Source organism: Thunnus thynnus, chromosome 13 (genome assembly GCF_963924715.1).
Source record: "Thunnus thynnus chromosome 13, fThuThy2.1, whole genome shotgun sequence".
In the NCBI taxonomy this organism is placed as follows: domain Eukaryota; kingdom Metazoa; phylum Chordata; class Actinopteri; order Scombriformes; family Scombridae; genus Thunnus; species Thunnus thynnus.
Window position 1 is genome coordinate 9,022,842 of NC_089529.1, and position 17,306 is coordinate 9,040,147.

Genomic DNA, 17,306 nt, shown 5'->3' on the forward strand with positions numbered 1-17,306 from the left:
ATTGTACTTCAGCCTTGTCATCCCTGTTGTAAGTTGGTCTTGAAAACGTGACTCACATAGACTTAAATGAAAAATGATCATTTTTTCTTGTTGTGTACTATATGATACTTTGTGATACTGTACTTAAAGAATGCATTTCTTGTCTTTACTCATAGTCTGTTTCTGTGACATTACAGACATCAGATCCATGATAGTAGTGTCTTGACTTGAATATTTCATTGACTGTCAGCCCAGCATCTGCTGACCTGCCTAACATGCAACATTCCCCTCTTACGGCAGACAGTCTGTCACTGTGCATCAGCCAGTGGAGCGTCACAGTGTCCACCACTTCTCCCTCTACTCCCCTCCTTGTATTTCCTGCAAATAAGCATCTTCACAGCGAACTAGGAAATATTTAGAAAGCAAACTTAACATAGCAAATACAATTCTGATTTACCATTCCTTACATGCAAACTACGCTAACCTCATTCTCTTCACATGTCTGTAACAGTATTCAGTGGAAAGATAGATGAATGTGATGGACCCCTGTCTAGATGAAGGTCAAATATTTTCAAGAACGGTTTTTGACCCATTTCAGCAGCTTTAGTGAAGGCAGTCAGCATATTTTTTGTGAATTGTAGGAGATAAAAATCTGGGTCTCTTGGTTAAAACTGGGCTGAATGTTAATCTATCTTTAATTTTGTCATCCTGTTTTTCCATGTTGTAATTTTGCTATCTAGTCTATTCTGTACACACAACATCTTTTGCACATTCATCCATCCTACAATAGGGATCTCCCTTCTATTGCTCTTCCTGAGGTTTCTTCCATTTTTTTCCCTGCAGGGGTTTTTTGGGTTTTTTTTTTTTTTAGATGTCTAAATATATATATTGTTTCAACAGTGTTTTAATGACTACAGTATATTTCAACATGTAGCATATTTATTATGGGATCTGCTACATGTTTAAGAAACAATGTATAACCTAGATGTCTTTCATCCTCAAATCCCTGAAACCATGCTTACTGGGAAGGTCAAGCAGATAGACTAGTGACAAATTAAAGGAAACCTGTATAAGTAGTGGAGATAGTTCCAAACAGGGGTAATTCATTGGTTTGATGAGTATGAAAATCATGTGAATCATGAAAATTCTAGAAACTTGAAACCAAAGCTGTTCTAATTTTGATGATCCAATGCCTTACTACGATACTTTATGTCCCCCACCTGTATCTGACTCCTACTCTCACTCTCTGTCTTTACAACCTACAGTATACAATAAACATTTACATTCCAACTTTGCATCTCCCACAAGAGTTTCCCATGAAATGTTGCTGATTAAATAAAACTGATGTTATTCTGGCACCTTCACGCTCTTAGTAGCATTGAGAGCTGTGAGTGTGAGAGTGTCACAGTCTTCGGTGGAACCTGTCTAACCCACTTCTCCCCACATCTCTGTCTCTTTCTGACAGTATCTGTAGTGTTTCAACAGGCCTTAAATGGCTTGCCCACTGCCACTCTTGGGAGGCTCAAGAGTAAGTGCTATGAGGAGGAAGACTTCTCCAGATGATGGGATATGACGTGCCCTCCTTTTCTCTCCTTTCTCCAACTCAAAGAAGGGGACAGGAGGATATGTGGTTGAACTGGTATGCTGGATTGGACCCTAATCAAATACTATTTTTATCATAAATACATGATTCACAGCAATTCCCAGACTTTTTTTCTGTGACAAATGCCCTGTTGTAATTACACTCTTTTTGGTCCTGCTTTGTGGCACTGGTCTCTTTTAGAGGCAACTTGTGATGACTCAGAGTGTTTCTATTGATCTTGGTGATAGCTACTGAATAGGGGGACTTGTTGGAAAACAATGGGTTGACTTGGCAGTAGGTCATGAGGTCTGGCTCCACACTGATGCCTCCAAACTGGATGGTCTGCGCCCTTGGCTAAGATCACATGGATCTCCACAGTAAAGGCACTTTCACAATGTCAATTTTTGAGTCACTCATTTAGACTGAAGATATCATCAACCCTAATAAGGTCATTGTGACCTCATTGCTTGTTCACAAAGGCCAGAAAGGAAGGTTACAATATTGTAACCCTAGTTCTGTAAGCACCAGTGGAACCCTCCACTGGACTCTCCTCCAATCACATGCACACAATCACCCACTGAAATTTGCATGTGTGTAGCCGGCCAATCAAGACACACCTACTGATTATGTGCGTCTCACACAGTATATAAGGCAGCAACTCGCTGCCACTCTCATCCAGAAACCACTTAAGTGGACGGCAAAGAAGTGGCAGGGTCCAGAGGTAGAGGGCTCCGCCTGTGCTTATACAACTAGGGTTACAATATCATAACCTTCACTCTATCTCACACAGGCTCCACCCTCTAACTGACTCTATAGGTACAGTGGGTGGAGCCCGATGAATGTTCGCCCTACCACGACATCTCATCAGACTGCCTTACTGAGAACGACCGGCTAGAGGTTAGTCGCCATGGCCCACCTACTACTTTATAATCCAAGCCACTTCAGTGGAGCAGTAGGGGGCCCAGCCCAGATAGCATGAACATGAAACTGGGTATAACCATGGCCTAACCTGGCAGGGGTCAAAAATCATGGGGTGGTGGGGGACAGGTGTACCAGAGCTGACACTCACACGACTCTTTTCACAAGTCCTGAGTCACCTCTGCGAGCACATACCATGACAAGGAGCCCGTCATGTCCAAGAGATAGAAGCTTATGAACAGACAAGGCATAGACCAAGATGCTGCTGTTCATATGTCCTCGACACTCACCCCACTGAATAAGGCCGTTGATGCTGCTACACCACGAAATGCGCTTAGACCACAGTGGGGGGTCCTTACTCACCCGCATGTAGGCTTGGGAGATGCACTCACAAAGCCAACTAGCTAAGCGCTTCTTGGCTAGGGCATTACCAGCCACTCCCTCTCCATTGCACAGGAAAAGCTATTAAGTGCACCGAAAGGGGGCCGTGCATGTAACATAACATGCCAACGCACGTACTGGGTACAATAGATGTAGTTCTGCGTCCCTGACTTCCCTATGGGATGGAGGACAAAATGCCTCTAGCTGAATAGTTCTCGACCTAAATTAACTCCTTGTGTTCTTGGGAACAAAGTAGGGGTTCAGTCTGAGAGAGGCACCACAGTGGTCACCATGAAGCAACAAATAGCTGGGGTGAGCCAAAAGGGCACACAGCTCAGATCACCTGTGAGTGACCTAGATTGATGATTGGTGTAACAGTTAATTGCACTGGTGCTCTGGAGGTGATTATTCCAACTAAGCCACTCCACTGGCTGTGAATCAATCTTGTAAAAAATGCCGATAAGCCCTGTTATACACGGTAGTGTTAAAATGTAACACCTTTAAAATAAATTGTGCATATACCTTTCTACAGCTCAGTGTTTTTTTTCCCCTTTGTGCAGTACGTTACTCAATTTATTAAAAGTCCAGTAAGCACTTTTCATAAATGAATGTGAATCTGAAATATATATATGTATTTTTTGGTTGTTTGGTGAGTATTAATTCTACTGTTGAGCTGTTGTTCAAGGTATCAGAGAAAGTTAATGAAGCTCAACACTGACTGAAATGTGATGCATTTTAGCAGCTTCCACAATGTTAGGTAAAGTTCACAGCTGCCTTTTAATCGAGGTTCAGAATGTCTGTATCAATTACTACATATCTGAAAACCTATTTGAATTATTTAGTGTAGTGATTAACCCATATTTACCCTATTAAGTTGCATTTGGTACAAGCAAAATGACCAGCTATTAAGGGCACGCTATGGGAATCCATTTCTAACTGCAAATGGCTAAATCTACCTGAAATCATTGTTATAAATTCATACATGTAATACTGTGAATCATGAGTCATCTAAGGCAGTTGATGTCAAAGGTGATGGTTTGCTGTATTTAAGTGAGACATCCAAAAAGCAAGGTACAGATGGCTTCAGGTGGTTTATTCGCTATCCTCAGGCTCTTTAAGTACATTTGCTTTTCCATGAACAAGTGAACTGTTTGAGGAAAGAAGATTTGACTGCTGATTGCTAAATCTATTTAATTATGAGCCAGGTGTCAACATGCTCACGTGTGATAGTACCACAATTAATGCCTCCATTACGTTATGGTCAGATGGGCTTTGGCTGATCTTGAACAAATGGATTACTCCAGTGGATAGTGGTTACTGAGAGCACTTTATGGCAAATCATCATCTTGCAGCTGATGTCAAAGGTGATGGTTTGTTGTACGTAAGTGAGACACCCAAAAAGCAAGGTACAGTTGGCTTCAGGTGGTTTATTCGCTATCCTCAGGCTCTTTAAGTACATTTGCTTTTCCATGAACAAGTGAACTGTTTGAGGAAAGAAGATTTGACTGCTGATTGCTAAATCTATTTAATTATGAGCCAGGTGTCAACATGCTCACGTGTGATAGTACCACAATTAATGCCTCCATTACGTTATGGTCAGATGGGCTTTGGCTGATCTTGAACAAATGGATTACTCCAGTGGATAGTGGTTACTGAGAGCACTTTATGGCAAATCATCATCTTGCAGCTGATGTCAAAGGTGATGGTTTGTTGTACGTAAGTGAGACACCCAAAAAGCAAGGTACAGTTGGCTTGAGGTGGTTTGTTCATTATCCTCAGGCTCTTTAAGTACATTTGCTTTTCCAGGAACAAGTGAACTGTATGAGGAAAGAAAGTTTGAGGGCTGATCTCTTAATCCATTTAATTCTGAGCCAGGTGTGAACATGCTCAGGTGCCACATTTCCACAATTAATGCCTTCATCACATTATGGTCAGATGGGCTTTGGCTGGTCTCAAAGAAATGGATTACTCCAGTGGATAGTGGCTACAGAGAGCACTTTTTGGCAAACTATCATCTGCGAAATGGTAAATTTTAAATAAATAGAATAAAGTCAATTTACTACATTTCACAACTTTAGTGATTAACCCATATTTACCCTATTAAGTTGCACTTGGTACAAGCAAAATGACCAGCTATTAAGGGCACGCTATGGGAATCCATTTCTAACTGCAAATGGCTAAATCTACCTGAAATCATTGTTATAAATTCATACATGTAATACTGTGAATCATGAGTCATCTAAGGCAGTTGATGTCAAAGGTGATGGTTTGCTGTATTTAAGTGAGACATCCAAAAAGCAAGGTACAGATGGCTTCAGGTGGTTTATTCGCTATCCTCAGGCTCTTTAAGTACATTTGCTTTTCCATGAACAAGTGAACTGTTTGAGGAAAGAAGATTTGACTGCTGATTGCTAAATCTATTTAATTATGAGCCAGGTGTCAACATGCTCACGTGTGATAGTACCACAATTAATGCCTCCATTACGTTATGGTCAGATGGGCTTTGGCTGATCTTGAACAAATGGATTACTCCAGTGGATAGTGGTTACTGAGAGCACTTTATGGCAAATCATCATCTTGCAGCTGATGTCAAAGGTGATGGTTTGTTGTACGTAAGTGAGACACCCAAAAAGCAAGGTACAGTTGGCTTGAGGTGGTTTATTCATTATCCTCAGGCTCTTTAAGTACATTTGCTTTTCCAGGAACAAGTGAACTGTATGAGGAAAGAAAGTTTGAGGGCTGATCTCTTAATCCATTTAATTCTGAGCCAGGTGTGAACATGCTCAGGTGCCACATTTCCACAATTAATGCCTTCATCACATTATGGTCAGATGGGCTTTGGCTGGTCTCAAAGAAATGGATTACTCCAGTGGATAGTGGCTACAGAGAGCACTTTTTGGCAAACTATCATCTGCGAAATGGTAAATTTTAAATAAATAGAATAAAGTCAATTTACTACATTTCACAACTTTACTTGTAATGCCCCTTTTTCACAGTGGACACTTTGACTCCTGAAACACAGGTGTAAACAATAACATCAACAACGGCTGTATTCCATTTCCGCTGCAGTGGCAAGTCAAAATGCCAACTGTTCTCTGAGCCTGTTTGTGTTTGATGAGTTTAAACCATTGTTGTTGTTTTTGACAACGAGTGGCTGAGCAATGTCACCTAAGATTGTATGCTCTCATTTTAGAGCTGGATTTGAAGGTTTGTTGAGGTTAAGATTCTTAAATGTCTTTAAGACCACCGTTCACCTCACACACATGAGGACAGCAAGTGTAAGGCAGACTGACATGTCCGGGTGTAACGGGGGCTTTAGTAATCTACCGGTGTCTAGGAGATCATTAAATTGTACAAATATTGTATGTTTTGTATTAGTCAGTTGAGGTAAGAACCAGTTATTCTTATCAAAGGATATGACAAAAGCATACAAAAAGCTTAAAAACAATAAGTATTACTTGTTTATTAGAACAAAAGCCAAGTTGCATGCAGGACTTGGAGAAACTGCATCAAAATGCTTCAAAAATCTGACCTTAGCTAAGCCTTTAACTGTCAAACCTAAGGAGATTATGAGGAAGAACTGGTGACCTCTTGAGAAGTGTATGGTGTGTGAGGGGAGTACTTCTTTTTGTTAAGGCAGTTTTGTCACCATATGTAACCATGGCAGAAGACCAGGTGTAATCCTCCACTAATGTGTCCTTGTTGGCCATCATTGCTCTCAGGCATCCATCTGACCTCCCATAGCTTATAAGGCTCTTACTCTGATCAAACTTCTGAAGCCCGGATTTTAACGCCATAGAGGGTCATTACTGAGAACCAGAGGTGAGAAGAGGTGTCATCCTGCCTCACACCCAGTGTGAGCACTGTGTTTTGTAATAAGATCTAGTAGTAATCCCACTGACCTGATTAAACAGTGTGCAGACGTTAATCTCAGAAATCACTGTTAATTTATTTGACTTTGGTTGAAAATGTGCATCAAGAATAAATGGTAAACTGCCAGAAATTATGAATCAAAGAAAGGGGAAAATTCTGTTGCCCTTTCATTTTCAGTAATATCCTTATGCTGAATTGAGTTCGACTTAGACCCTTCATGCACTATTCACATGCACTAACATGTGAAATGTGGACACACTTGCTTTCTCTGTTGTTGTTGTTGTTGTTGTTGTCATCATAGTCAATCGGTCTTTATACCTCACAATAAAGCCATTATATGGTTAGTGATCAAGGTGTCTAGGCTGACCATCGAACCAATTAAAATTTTCTGGTTTAACCATGGCTATCCAGTTATACTCATTGAGTCAAAGCAGTATTTAAGAAGTCCCGCTGAGTCTTAATGCTACTATGGCTCCTTCTGTATCATGTCCAAAATGAGGTTTATATGTAGTGGTATTGTGCTTTTTCACTGATAAAGTGACTCAAGCACTAGTAAAATGAAACAGAGTTATAATGAAATCCATATTTTGATTTTGAAGATGTACAGAGAGGGTTAAATGTCTATATTGTATTTGATTAAATTACACATAACATTACACAAATTAAGTTAGCAACTCTTGGTCGAACTTAAAAAAAAGGGAATACACAAAATTCTTAACATTGTTTAAGAAATCAGAGGAGTCATCCTCAAACGATTACTTTTAAAAAGCTGTCCTAACACTAGACTAGTAGCCAAATTTAAAGTGTGGCCATATATATATATATATATATGTATGTATGTATGTATGTGTGTGTGTGTGTGTGTGTATATATATATATATATATGTATGTATATATATATGTATGTGTGTGTATATATATGTGTGTATATATATATATATATATATATATATATATATATATATATATATATATATATATATATATATATATATATATATGTATATATATATATATATATGTATATATATATATATATATGTGAGCAAATAACAGAAGCTAAGTCGAAGTGAAATCATTACTTTAAATCTGGCAAGACACAGACAAATGTTCATATTATTTAATTCTTAAAGGCTCTCTTTTAGTTAATGTTTGTAAAACATTTACAAAGGAACTAATTCGATAAGATAGGAGTGTGTGATCGTCCTTGTTGCTGCTGTTTGTCTTTTTCTGTTTTCGTCATTGTGTACATGCCAAATTTGGATACGTGCACAAACACACAGACGCTCGTAGATGTAAAAACACAGAGGGCAAAAGTAAAAAGAAACAGTTGACTCATCTCATTCCTAATTCCCCGCTGGCGATGGAGGCAGCTCTCAAGTCACTGAATTTGTATCGCTAGAATGTGTTGTCTTTTCACTTTTGATTAAGGTGAGAGTGAAGGCAGGAGGACATGCTGTAGCCTGGGAGCTGTCCAACGCCTCCTCTGTCACTGCCACTGTGCCTGCTGCTTTTTACACTTTCACATGCTCAACACAATCTCCTGTAAAGGAAGGCAGACTCCGGCTACACAGAGCCAAACATCCGTACACACTCAGCTCCAGCTAATCTGCAAAGACTAATAAGCTACTGACATTGGCACAGCCTTTTGCAGAGTAGTTCAAGAGTTGGTGGCAGGGTGCGACTGAATGGTAACTACAGTCAGGTGCCACCATGCCTTCCACCACAATCTTGGTACACTTGCAGTTAATACTAGATGGCAAAGACAGGATAGTGTATGTGTGCGTTTCAAATGTTTTCCTATGACAATTAGGTTTCCCTCTCTTGCATACATTAGGGGTGTGCCAAAATACAAATACATTATTCAGCAAAGCACAAATAGTGTTTTTTTGTTTGTTTCTTTGTTTGTTTTTTTACAAATATTTGTTTCATACAAATATTTTAAAAATTATTTGTTTTTGGGAAGAAACATGTCAAATACCAATGCGCAGGTTGGTTACATTACTATCTCAGTCTCCCCTCTGCTCTGCTGTTACGTCTATCAGTAGGTCTAAACTAGGGGAGTCACATCCACCTGCTACATGACGCACACTGACACACATGAAGTGCTCCCAAGGAACTTGCCATAACCTGTTGTTCCCCTTCTCCTTTCCACAAAATTAGGTTGTAAAATATAGGCAATAAATGAAAAGTGCAAAGCAATAATCGCCTTTGAAGTTCTTCCCTACACGTTACACGGTTTGCTGTCTCTGTGTTATGAATGTATAAATAGGTAAAGGTCTGTTTGCAATGAGGCGATGAGTAAAGTTTTAGCTCAGTAGTCAGCGCAGTCGTCTATGATCTGGTAGCCTCCAGTTTGACACCCAGTGTGGGGACCTTCTGCACAAGGTAGTTTATTCATGAACACTTATTGTAACACTTTAATTTTCTAAAATTAAAAGCATAATAAAAACAAAAACAAGATTTTTAAGCCTCTTTCCACTTTTATTCGAATACAAATACAAATATTAATACAAATAAGTTTGCTGCCTCAACAAATACAGATACAAATACTGGGCCCTCTGCCCTTCCCTAGCATACATACAACAGTGATACATCTGTAACTGCTTGTGTGTTGGGACCTGCTGAAATGACAAGAATGTCTCTGTCTATGCACAAGTTTATTAATAGGTATAATCTTTACCGTGTTCACCAAAACAGGCATTCTCATCTAGTTATTTTATCAATAAACAGTTTCTCAGTTGACTTCAAGAAAATGTACTTTATCACACTATATGGTATATCGCGATATAAAATTACATATAAGTACAGTGATAGAGGATTTTATCCATATTGTCCACTCCTTGACCCCATCATGAAATTATTATCACCACAGGAAAGGCATGTGTGTCATGAATGCAGAGACAGATTAAACGTCTGACTCGAGACTTGTACATGTGAAGAAGAGCCAGGGCTCCTGAGAAGCTCATTGGACTGGACCTGAGCCCAATCACATGCTGGGAACACTGGAAGTAAAGATGGAAAGGTGTGTTGCATCAAGAGAGCGCTGAAATGATGGCTGACAGCAGCCTAAAAAGAACTAAATTTAGCTGGGTAGAAATTTCTTTTGCACTCAAACGATAATCTTGTAGAGGGGGATTCAGGGTCAGGGCTGGTCAATCCCTAGAGCACAGATGCAGCCTGAAATGTGGAACCAAGTTAAGAAGGATCATAACAGGACAGAAATTAGACCTGACAGGACAAAAAAGAATCTGTTCCTTTAAGACAAGTAAAAAAAAAAAGCTTTTCACAATCTACAATGACTCTTGTGGACAACAACAACAACTCAACTCTGACCCCTGAATAGTAGAAGCACAAAAATCAAGGAAAATGACCAAATCAACGAAAGTTGAGCAAGTTAACAAAACCAAATTGATTTACCATGTTAGTAAACTAACATGGTAAATCAAGGCATTTGTTTGGCTCAGCGCTCTATATCCCATTAAGGTCTGATACGTCTCGATCTCTGCAACTCTAATATCGGGACTGATCATGATTAGCCTTGATTAACCTCTGACTTAGTTTGGCAATGCTTTGGGATATATATTTTGGCATAGCTAGTCCCTATGTCTGGTTAAAAAATGCTTCCATATGTTATTATTTTTGATGAACATTTCTCCATTCAATCATTGACACTTAATGCTATAAAAATGTTATAGGAATATATAAAATAAAATGTTTTGGGAATATTTAGAATTTAAACAAATTTACCTCAGCAAGGTTGGATCAGCCTGGAACAAACAATTAACACCTAGATAATGGGAACTGGTAAACCAGTTATAGAAGTCATTAGCAATAACAAATGAATTACTGAATTTACTTTGCTTAACTACACACTGTAAACAGGATTATTTGTGAGTTGACACTTGACGAACACCAGTGAGAGGCTGTACATAGTTATATCTTTAGAATTTGTTCCGTTGAGTGATTAAATGTACATAGGATCATGTAGGGAACATGTGTTTTTTCAGCTAAACCCATTCAGACTATATTTCTGCAGTCCTTCAGCTTGTCAATGAGGTGCTCCCACTGGCAAAGGATTAAGTCAGCGTAAACCAACCTCTCGGGAACCTTTGCACTGCTGACATCATTACCCTGTGAACCGCTAAAAAAATAAACCCACTTGTTACAAGTAAGGATCCTGACATAAGATTAGTACATGGTATAGCACCTGGTATAGATTACTTTAGCAATAGGCCACACTGCTCTCAATAACTTAATAGCCTTTACTGTGGACATAAAATCTAAAAGGCAGATTAGCTGGATCTCTTAAATAGAAATTGAAGGAAAGACCATATCTACATAGTTTGTTTGTGTAGTCACAGGCTGCCTGTGGGTCACGTGACTTTCAGGTAGGTGGGTAAGGGAAAAGAGATCTTTATCTTTGTCTTCCTGATCTTTGGACCCCAAAGGTGGCCACCCCAAATCTGTGTTTCTTGTGCTTACTTTTGCCCAAGGTTCAAGGTTAATTTCAAGGTTCAAAGTTAAATTATTGTCATTTGCATGCTTACACATGAAATGAAATTTGTACTCAGGTCCAGCAGCATACAATGCAATAAGTCTAAAAAATCTATAATAATTAGTCCTATACTAAGAATAAATAACAATAATAAGAATATCTAATAGCAATAATAAGCATATCTTCACGAGTTGTAGTTCCGAAAAACTGTACTTTACCGTGTATCCTATGTTATTGTTATTAAGTGTGACCGCCGGTAGCTGAGAAGCCGCTGCACTACCATATGGCAGGTTAACGTAATTGACCCCCACGCCCTGACCGGAGTTTGCAGTCTTCAACTTTCAACCCCAGGGCTCAGCTAGTATTACTATATTCAGACCACGCTGGAGCATGAAAAGTCTAATTCAGCAGTCTTCGTTTCATTATACAGTGACAATACATCATAAGCCTTTACGGAAATGCACAATACAGGATTAGCCTTTACATCATTGCTGCAATACAATAATACCTTTTAAACAATTTTACAAAAATACAATCATCTTGTATTTTTGGAGAGAAAGCATGTTGTTCAGCTGGCCCTTTCCCTAAAGCCAGCCCTTTCTCTAAAGATTGTGAACCCAAACTAGATAGATTTATACCTCTCCAGAAGCAAAGCTAAAAACAGTCTGGTCCCTAAATGGACACTTCCACAAACCGTTATACCTTACAAACAAGTATGGTCCTACAATCCAACAGAGACCTCATGGTCACACGGACATCCTTCAGCTTGAGCTTGTCTAGGTACCTCATGATCCACACAGTCTCTAAAACGGTGGGCTTAAGACAGAGATATCTGTAGCTAACCCCAGAGATCAGCAAGCAGCCTTCAGATAGAGACAGGTTCAACAGTTCAGCTAGTCTAGGAGTAGGACTTCTTCACCAACACGTGTCCCCAAAATGACAATGACATTACATCACATTCAGTTGATAACAAACATTGACTCTTTAGTTTAAAAACATTTGTAGATTTATAAAATGATAACCTACTATTCAATTTTCTTTCACGGTTATTAGTCCTTTTAAATTCATCACAAGTCATTTAACCCACTGTTAATATTACAGTTAAAGGTTTAGGTTTTATCCATGTCTGTAGCAGCCAACATAAAAAAGAGACTTGATAAATTAAACCAGCACTAATGATGCGAGTGACACAACTTCACAGCTGCTGTCTCCACTAATTTATTCACTATCATTTCTAAAATTGCAATTGTTCAAATAATGCTAATTGTGGCAGTCATTTTATGTGTTGAGCAGCCTATACATTACTATTTTTGCATGTCAGCAGTTGTTCACTACTTCCATGACATCCCAGTTTATTACTCGGCAACCATAATAACTCTATTACTTAGTAATTTATATATTGTGTTATTGTATGTACAATCACAAAAAATCATGTAAGTCACCCGAAAGGTTTGAAAGAATGCACAATAGTTACTTGTATTAATTAATGTTGCAAACATGCACAGTATAATCAGAGACTGTAACATTGAAGCTTTTCTCTGTATAGTGAGCTCAAGTGCCAAGCAGTTACACTCAGTGTCATGTAATATTGAGTACTGTGGAGCCCTCTTGTCCTCTCACGTCCCATCCACTACTGTCAGATGCCCTTGGGCATGGAGGCGGGCTTATTTGGCTATGAAAGGTCCCTTCTGCTCTCAGAAAAGAAGCACACAGAAAGTGTTGAAAGTGTTATGCATAGTAGACACTTAGGACCCTAATAGTGCCACTAACAGATGTCTTTTACTGTTGTTTACTCAAAAGTGTTGGGTAAGTTGGATAGAGTAGAGATAAGCTGAAAATCAGCTCCACGAAAGCCTTCTGCTGGTTGTCTCTGATGGGATTTCTGACACTTCTGAAACCCAGAAACTCCACAGGAGTGAGAGGCTTAGAAAGCCAAGGAGTAAATGATTTAACAGCAAATCTAATGCAGCAAAGCAGCCAGAGAGCTGCAGCGCCCTACAGGATAAAGGTTTAAAACTCTGTAACTTATAATGTCCTCAGTCAGACATGACCTGGTTTATTTTTAGTCAAAATTATCAACAACTTTTTGTCCCACTGAGTATCCTAAGTTGTGTCTCCTGGCTCTATTTTAAACAGTATGTTCTCATATATAGTACAAAAAGGTTTGAGTTCAAGGTTTTATCATGATAAGATTAACATTCTATGATAATTACAGTACTTTACATCGAGGCAGGCAAATTACATCTGGTCTCACCTCTAGTGACAAGGCTTTCTTAATTATTTTATGTTTTTTTTATTATTTATTTATTTTTAAGTTCAAAACTAAATTAGGATGTACTGTACTACATTTGCAATTTAAATCGCAAGTGTAGTACAGTACATCCCACAAACAGTACATCAAACACAAAAGTGAGAAAGCCATGTCATCTTCAATGCTACTATGTTAAAAACATTTGTGCTTCAAGTTTAGAGCCACACACATAGTCATCAGATGCTGGTCAGACTGTCATCTTTCTAAAGGTGCTGCTAAATGAATTTGTAGGAAAACACATCTTCCTGTAAAGCCAATGAATCTAAACAAACAAATTCTGTAGTGGTGTGACAGTGTCTCAACAAGGACTCAAGTCTATAAAACATTAGGCCTTTAAACAATTTATTTCCTACATAAGAAGTCTGTCTCCCATGCCAATGAGTCAAATATTTAACTTCTTAGTTCCATTAAGCGAACAAAAGAGGCTTTTTGGAAGGCCATTGGAGGTTTGTTGCCAGTGCCACTTTGCACTATGTGTTCACGAGGCTTTAAGATGGTTAGAATTGACTGGCGTCTCTTACTGTGTGTATTAGGCCTTTATTAAATTTGGGGCTATATATTTATAGTCCTTGCAGCAAGAACAATGACTTGGCCCTCTCTTTAAAATTAGCTGTGTCTCTGCCTCTGTGTCATTAGATTAGGTTGGAATCCCAGACGCTCAGAGTCCATGCTTGAAACACTGCTACAAATGGGTTAATGCAACCTAAAATTGATTACTACAACATTAGGTTTATCTCGTAGACAAAACGTCTCTCTCTCAGAGGTCAGTGGCTACACAAACAAGCCATTCACACCAAATAACACATAAATTCAAATGCTGTAAGAGCCATCCAGCTCTCGCCGTCTTCCTCTGTCTCAACTTTAAGGTTCCAAGCAATATTTTCCTTTTACATCAAAATGATGGAATGTCTGATACTGAAAATACAATTGAACTTTTATCTTTCATGTTGACTTTTTCACATAAACAAATTTGAAGCCAATAAACTAATTTGACCTATGATGGTGCTAGATATAAAGTCAAGGGATTGCCAAAGTTGTTCCAATCTATCCTGAGGGGGACATGAAGGTCTGAACAAATTGCATGGCAATCTATCCAGTAGTTGTTGAAACATTTGACTACAAACCAAAAAATCCAACCTCATGGTGATGCTAGAAGAGAAATTGAAAGATTACCAAAGTCAGTAGGATTGATCCTCTGGGGACCATGAATATCTGTACAAAATTCCATGGAAATCCAATCAATGGGACCAAAGTGGTGGACCAACAGACATTAAGAAAATGAAGAGAGAGCAGAGAAATGGCTGCATTTATTTATGTTAGAGAAGCTTCTAACATGAACATAGGTGCTGATCTTGTGTATTGTGTTGTGTGTATTGTGCTGTTAAAATTGAATGAGTGTAAAAACCCAGCTATGAGTTTTCTTCCCTGAAAGCACAAACGTATTCTCTCCTGGGTCCCTCTCCCTTTCTTTCTAGGAACTTCAATATAATGCACCAATAGAGTGTAAGAACAGACAGAAAACTTCTCTGTAATGCAGCAACACACCGCTATTTCTATACATCCTCCTCTTTCATTCTACCATTGGGATAAATAAGTATGGCAAAAGTGAAGCTTGTAATGATTCAGGTTGAGCAAGAGTAATAACCTCCAACCAGTCTGCTTCTGAGTAAATTACTTCAGACATGGCTGATAATAGTATGCTTCAAGCAGGCTGGTGGCCTTTAGTGCAGAAAAAGGTCATGTATGTACACATATGTATGTATATCTAAACATTGCCCTTCAATATGAATATCAGGCTTTTCAAAAAGACAGCTGTGTTGGGCATTGTTGAAGCCTACATGTTAGTAGGGCCATCAATGCCCTCTTAAGTAAAATTACTTCTATTGAAAAATAATGGATCAGTTACAGTGTGAATGGATAGCTTAACACTATCCTGAAGCACCCATTTTTTACGTCTTGCAGAGGACTTGCAGTGCCATTGACTTGAAGTTTGACTTACAGTTCCATCAAATCTCACAGACCGAGTGTACAGGTGCATTATATTACATGACAATAAAAGCCACCACCATAATGTTTTTCCCCCTACTGGCCTGGAGAACAAATGCTGAATAACACAGCCATCACCAAAAAATGGTTAGGGTTAGGGATTAGGGTTAGGATTAGGGTTAGCAGCAGCCATTTAATATTAACTATCAAGACTTTGTTAAGTCTATATTATCTATTATCTTGTCCAATTCCATTCTGTCATCTTTGATTGGGGAATTATGTAAAAGGGCAACAAGTGCTACTAATATGATGTGGATGTAAACACTCAGGCTTAAAAATCAGCACTTTAACTTCACTGGACTTGTGTTATTCCAAATCCAAAGTGGTGTGATATGTTTTTAATGTCTCTTATATTGGCTGCAAGTCTAATTTACAGAATTGCTCGTTTGTAACAACACATGCATGTGTTATAATGTAGTTATAATGTACATGAACATTTTTTATATTGTAATGACAAATAAAAGGTGAATTACAGAAAAGATACTCATAATTGAAGAAATAAAAGTATTTTTTGTGGTAGTCTCAGTACACTAATCTCAGCATCTAGGTCTTACAGTCAGATCCATGTGTTGTGTCTGTTATGTTATCAGTATGATGTCATGATTAAAACAAGACACTACAGACCGGAGACAACAGTTGAGGTGACCAGTCTTAAAACACTTAAGTTTTCTTCCTCATCCTCCCGTTTGTCATTTAAGACTATTCTCCAACCTTCAGATGTGATATGTACTTTCCTGGCTTGCCCTTTGGATGACTTGCCAGGAACCCTCAGTGGCCTAACATTCTTCTGAATTGATCCCAGGTGTGGACTGTGACCAGAGAGGTGAAATTCATGCACCATCACTCAGATTGATTGCCTCCTTCCTGTTCTGGCGCTTCTCTCATGTGAATGGCTGGGCCTCACCAGAGAAAACTGGTGGCGTATCATAGACCATCCCTCACAGTAGCAGTGAGTGAGGAAAAGCAGACCCAGCCACCGCCACTCCCCTCTTCAACCCCAAACTTATTGTGGTGTTGTTATTACAGGCAACCTCATGCACGCCATTTCTGTGAATATTTACAGAGAGGAATGAAAAAATATTACTTCCCTCCTGTCTTCCTTCAATCATGCTTCTCTGAACTTCTCTTATGGCTTTGATTACAAGTTATTACCTTTCACTATCTAGGGAGCTATTCATCATTTGTGGGACCTGTGAGATCACTTCCTATCCAGAGCTTTTCCTGCCTTGTAACTGTCAAGTAGCACTCCATTTCACCCTGAACTGCTCAGCCCATGGTATGGCACAAAGGAAAAGAACAGACCCCTCTATGACTACATTATTAATAAGTGGGTTGTTATATTCTACTTTTTATGCACTATTGTACAAATATATTTTTGGAAATTTAAATAAAAGCAAAACATTTTAGAATTGGTGAATTGGTCCAAGCAAAGTAAGCTATTTGTATTTATATATGCTAATTCAGTCAGTGTATGCACTGACTTTAAAATCCATAGTTTTCCACTTAAAAGTTTATGAATCAGTCAATTGACCTGAAAGTTGTCACAAGAGGAAATATATCATGGTTAAACAAGATATAAAAATTACAAATATTTAAATGATAGTCTTTAATTTGGTGGCTGAATTAACTTTCCTCATCATCTTGTTATGGGATTAACTATTAAGAGACACATGAAGCACCAGGAGTGATTAGCTTTGTTTATTAGTTTGTTTTGCTGA